This window comes from Meleagris gallopavo, chromosome 2, assembly GCF_905368555.1.
Source record: "Meleagris gallopavo chromosome 2, MGAL_WU_HG_1.1, whole genome shotgun sequence".
Lineage (NCBI taxonomy): Eukaryota > Metazoa > Chordata > Aves > Galliformes > Phasianidae > Meleagris > Meleagris gallopavo.
Genome location: NC_139405.1, coordinates 40,411,921 through 40,418,169, shown reverse-complemented (window position 1 = coordinate 40,418,169; position 6,249 = coordinate 40,411,921).

Sequence of the window (6,249 nt, the reverse complement as noted above, 5' to 3'; positions counted from 1 at the left end):
AGGATAATATCTGGAAATTGTTTGGGTATGCAAAGGATTAGAGATTCAAATCACATTTCAGTAAGATTCTTTGCAATGTTTCTTGACTGGAAATCTTAAGGAGAAATTTATTAGTTTGATTTATTTGACGTGGAGGGTAGATCTAAACTGAGATCACATTGCTTCCTTTATGCTACCATTGCAACATACTGTTATTGTTATTTTAATTTAATTATATCAGTTTCCACGCTTTTTTGTCACTATAGAACTAAATCATAAGAAGAAGTGAGAACTGGAGAAAAATAGAATTAAAACTAGGCATAATTAAGCTAATGCAGTCTTTGAGCCACAGTCTGAAATTTCAGCTTTTTTTTTTTTTTATAGCTGAAGTGGAAAGTCTAATTATATTTTTGAAGGGGTATTTTCTATCTGTTGACTTCACTCAGAAGTTTTATGTTCTGAAGTGTTAAATGTCTCTATGAAGATGCACTTTTGACACTTGCTTTGTTGATGATAAGTGTTACATGGTGAAAATTTACTAAAGCTTTATTTATTTACTGTAGGAAAGAGATTAATAAATTAAAACTCATTACATTTAAAACATGCATGAATAGATAACAAACTTTCATAGAATCATCAGGTTTGGAAAAGTCCTCTAAGATCATTCAGTCCAACTGTCTGCCTATCATCAAGGTTTCCCACTAACCCATGTCCCTCAGTACAACATCTAAATGTTCTCTGAACACCTCCAGGGTTGGTGACTCCATCACTTCCTTGGGCAGCCCATTGCAGCTCTGGACCACTTTCTCAGAGAATTATTTCCTAATGTGCAACCTGAGTCTCTCCTTCTCCTTGTTGAAAGTATGTTTGTGCACAGAAAAGCACCTTATAGACCATAGATGAATATTTTCAATGTGACTTTTTCTTCCTGTATTTGAACTTTGTTAAAATGATGCTTTTCTTTTCCTCTGCATTTACTAAGAAAGAGTACACTGACAGTTTCTCCTTTAGTAATTAATGCCATAGTTTTAATGTTTTAAATCTGTGGTAACAAATGTGATGGACTTCTAGCAGTTTTGTCAAAGATGTTTTTCCTACCTCTGAAGTTCTCTGATGAGATTGCTGCTATCATCTATTGATGTCCAAATTTGGAACAGGCTGAGGCAATCCAATTAATTCTGACTTGATGCTATTATAATCTTAGACAGTTTCAATAGAGCTACATACTGGGCTTATGGCGTCTTCCTACTGTTACAAGACTTACAAAACAGAGTTGCAGAATAATTGTATATTCTACATGTAAGTATATATAAGCTCGTTGAGGAAGAAATTGCAACAGACGTGGTATAGATGTTGTTCTTGTTGTTGATCAATTACTTGAAATTACTTCTCTACTCCAGTTATATATCTTTGCCATCCGCTTGGAGTTACTTGGATTTAAGATACTAGCAGTCTTGACTCTGAACCTTCTGTTTTACTGAGTGCAAAAGAGGTTTGGAATAACCAAAGACATAGCAGATGTGTGCAGAAGTAAAGCTGACAAAACATGTTTAAATGCAAGTGTTCTATTTTTTTGTTGTTGTTGTCCAAACTGAATTTGTAACTGAACTGTCCAAAACTTCACAGTCACCTGTAAGGCTCTTAATTCAGATTGGAATAGGTACAATTTTCAAATATGAGTAGGGATCCTACGCTGCTTGAGTTAGAACTAGTGAAAATTAATGAGTTCAAAAGACCTCCTACAACATTATAGAAATGTTTTCGTTCATATACGTAAAAGTTTTAAGAAAAGCTCCTCTCTGAAGCAACTATCTTGCACTAGTGTGAATATTTGTAGGTTTTGATAGCTTATAAGGATCATGATGATGAACTAGTAGCTTATGGAACTGAACAGTTAGAAACACAATGAGACATCAGTTATGGAAGAGCCCATGTGTGGAAACAAAATTTGTGTTTTTTCTCTCTCCCTCATTCTCTAGTCATTATTCTCCATTGTGATGAAAGGAGGCTTTAGAAGCAGCACCATGTGTCCTGATAGAAACGTAAATCAAGAGGCCGAAGATTTTTAAAACGTTTTTAGGGTTGTCATTTCTAGTGTATTATACGGGAACAGAGCAACAAATTTGGTTTGCTTTACCTTTTAATGCTCCCATCAAATAGTCTTTAAAGCTAACGCAAGGTGGCGGTGTTGGGTAACTCAAAATTCACCACTACCTGACGTTCACTCATCTCTTCGTGTTCTTATCTGTATATTCTTATCTGATACCTCTAAAGAAATAGATTTTTCTTCTAATAACATCAGCTTTGTTATTCTTTATGTGTTTCCTTCGTTGTGGCTATTGCTTCTGGTGAAGGTTTTTTTTTCTGTCCTCATTTGTTTCAGTTCACTTTTGGAGAAATTAAACGTCCCTAAAAAGTATTCTGCAAATTGCATTCCAGTAATTAGGTAGATGTTCATCACCCATTGTGTTGTTTTGAGGACTTTTCATATTTGCCAGAACTTCATCGTGCCTCCTTTTCCTCAAGGAGTTTCAGAGAATGAGTTAATGAAGATAATTTAATAAATCGTTTCTTACAAAACATGAGATAGTATTCCTAAAAGATTCCAGATCATGCTTTGTTAATTGCTGTGGTGTCATGGAAAAAAAATCTTATTTCAGGAGCAAAATATATCTTTTATACAAGATGTATAATTGTTAAGGAATGCGTTTATTGAGAAGATTGCTCTGAGGACTTAGCCTTATTGCCATGGTAATGATTTTTCAATCTGTTAAAACTGAAGTGTACAATTCGTATGTCACACTGTGAAAAAGATACAGTAGAGCATTGCTTGTTGGATGGCCTTTGCAATCCATGTCCACAGTAGCACTTTCAGACTGTGCAGAGAGATTAAAAAAAGATTAAAAGTTAAAAAAGATTTTCATTCACATGAAGAAATTTTTTTCTATGATGTGAAATCTGATGTAGAAATGTTGGAATGACCCCAACAGAGCTTGTTTCTGCCTTATAGTACATTAATGCATCTGGTCCTTGGAGTGCCTATAACCTTTTTTTCATAAATTAGTCTGCAGATGCTGAGCAGATTCCTGGCATAAGCTGTTCTTGTCCCCATCTACTTCGGTGCAGAGTTTTTATTCCTCTGAGGATTTGTCTCATGCTCTCTGGGTTTCCCTTGAAATGAATTGGCTCCTACCTAACTTGCATATATTGAAAGGACTGTAAGTAGGAGTTGTGTATTTCAGATAAAGCTGCTTTATAGAGAAACATAATTGACTCAGTGTTTACTTCACAAGGAAGTGGGGATCATATAGAGGACTTCATGGCTATATACTAAACTTATTTTTTAATGTTTGTGTTTGAGAAAGAACTTCACTGTAGAGAAGAAATCAGTTTTCTTTTTGAGGCTTTTCAGGGGCAGTGCTTTAACTTGAATTACTTGATTCTTGCATTTTCTAAATTTTTAAGGATAAATGAATATCTGTTGCTTAAGAAGTCTTTTAAGTCATGTAGATTTTCAGATAGAAACTGACTGAAAGGAGAATACCTGTTGTTTGCCTTCCCTGGTCCCCAGACAAAAGGATGTAAATATGGGTAATGAATGCTGTGGGAGATCAAACTGCATTTTTTTCTGAAGGTGAGAATCTAAGACAATGTATACAATTAAAACCAACTGCCTTGCCTACCAAAAGGAGTCCATGCCTTCTGGCATTCTTCACTGAATGCCTCCTCTGTTCCCCTCCCATGTATATGCATCTCACAGTTTCTCTTCAAAAAAAAAAAAAAAAAAAAAAAAAGGGAAAGAAAGAAAAAAGAAAAAAAAAGAAAAAAAAAAAAAAAGGCATTGTAGAACCAGCCTGTGCCAGTTTGTTTTCCATGTTTTCTTTTCTCTGTAAGGGATTAGTTGTAGTAACAGATTTCATGTGCCAGAAAGTGGGTGAACATTAACTATTTTGTCGTGCACTGATCCTTCCCATAGCCCTGCAAAATTTGAAATGCAGGAATGGTTATTCATTAACGTTTCTTTGTGTCTACAGGAAGTACATTTACTATGTAAACATGTTTTATATAGAACATACAGCTGTTTTGAACGAGCACTCAATGAAACATAAGAGTACAGTGCCTACACTGCCACTTCAGAAACTCCAAGATACCACAGCATTGTGTTTTAGAAGAGCAAACACAAAGGCTGCCTGGAAAACTGAATGGTGGAAGTTTCTTTAAAATAAACCAACCAACAATTAAAAAAAAGCAACTTTTAATTTGATTTTCATATCCAAAATGCTTGGATGCTGATCTACTGATGCGTAGTCAATATTTAGAAGCATAAGAGAGGAGTGGGGAAGAGGACTGAAGTTCTTTATGCTGATTTTTAGTACGGATATCATTAGAGAAGGAAGAAGCCAGCACCTTCAGATAGTCCATTTAGATTGAGACATTTATCTCCATGAGAAAAAACTTAAGGTATAGAAAAAACATATCTTCAAATACGCTGAAGGCACTCTCGTGTAAAGTTTACTATTCATAAGGATCGTGGGACTGACTCGGGTAGCTGTGTGGTGGAGAGGGCTTCTATACAGCTACCACTGGGTATATCTTCCTTACACAAGGGGGAGGGTATTGAGGTAGTGCTGGTCAGCATTTGGACCACGGGCTGGTATGCAGCGTGCCTGACCTTCAGTTGAGATGATCCTTGCTCAGAAAAGCCCCAGGCAGGAGAAGGTGTTGGCTTGTCTAACGGATCCCAAGCACATCTGCTAGGTGTAACTTTCATTAAAAAGTTAAGGAAGGCGTGGGTTTCTCATTGCATTAATGGGAAAATGGTCATATTCTTAAACCGGCAATGATAGTACAATGATAGGAGGTGACAGTTAGATGAGCTCACAGATGTTGGACCAATGGCAGCCTTGCAGAAGTAGAAGGTTAATACTAGGAGTTGGTAAAGAAAAAAAAAAAAAAAGCTGCAGTTGACCCTTCAGGATATAATGCACTTGTGTCAACATGGACTCTGCCCAAACATTGTTCTGCTGTGGAAGCAGCTGGATGCCCTGCCCTTTGGTTTATATAGTACCGTAGGGAGGGGGCACGGCAGGATGATGAGGTGAGGGAAAGGCAAGTGGGAAGATAAAGCAAACCCAGCTCACCTCTTAAAACAACACAGCTCTCTGGGCTGAAAATGTCTCACAAGCCAGCTCTCCCCACGCTTGTTCCTTTGTATCTAGGGCCCTGCAGCAGCAGAGAAAGAGTGCCGACCTCTGAGTGACAGGAGTTGTTACAAGCAAGCAATTTTTCTGCTTTCTTTAAAAATATTGTTCTTGGGGAGGATAGGCAGAGATGGGGAAAGTGGCACAGGGAGAGAGTAATGGCTGTTCCTGTCTGCCCTGCTATGTTTGTAGTCTAATTTATAGGATTGCATGTAGCACGATGGTGTCATTTTAATGGTGTATTAATGCTGAAGTCTGGATTATTTATTTGGTTGAAAAATGCATCCGATACTAAATTCATCTCTGGGGAGATGGCTGTGCGATGATTACAGAACTGATAGCCATCAAATTGATAGTGTTTCTCTGTCTTCCCAAGTCTGCTGCTGTAAAAGGGAGACAAGGTGTTTTCTGGGTGAGAATAATGGTCTTTGTGCTGTCCTTGGGGGCAGATGTGGCTCAGCACCTGCGCTCCACATCCTGGACAGACAGAGCTGCTGCACAATTATCTGCCAGTTTGCTGTAATTTCTATTTGGATTAATCAGTAGTTGCTTGACATGACGAGTCACTGTGAGCTTAAAACTGCCACACACCATTTTTGTTTGTTTATTTACAATCTGTTACTCATGCTCGGAATACTGGCCAGTTTAACCTGACTTGTAATACTTCTTCCTCTTTTTATTCTTTTAGTTTCAGCTGAAGTCTTTCTTGTGCATTTGCATATGTATAATATGAATAAACCAGGAAGGTTCATTGTTGTATTTTTTTTCACTTGACTGTACCAGGTAATACAATATGATGCCAACAATCTCTATTGGGCACTCCTTTCTTTAAACTGCTTAATGTGTTGAAGAAAGACATATTACTGATCTCAGGAGAAGGATGGAAGCATTAAAATTGCATTTGGTTTGCTACTTGCATCATGGCTGCGTCTGATGTTGTAAATCATCTGAACTGAGCTGGATGACTTAGCTGTTGAATGATGCTGTACACAGATCAGGAGTGAGCAACCACTTCGCGCATATATATGCACATTTCATGGAAATGTACTTAACACGGACTGTGGCAAAG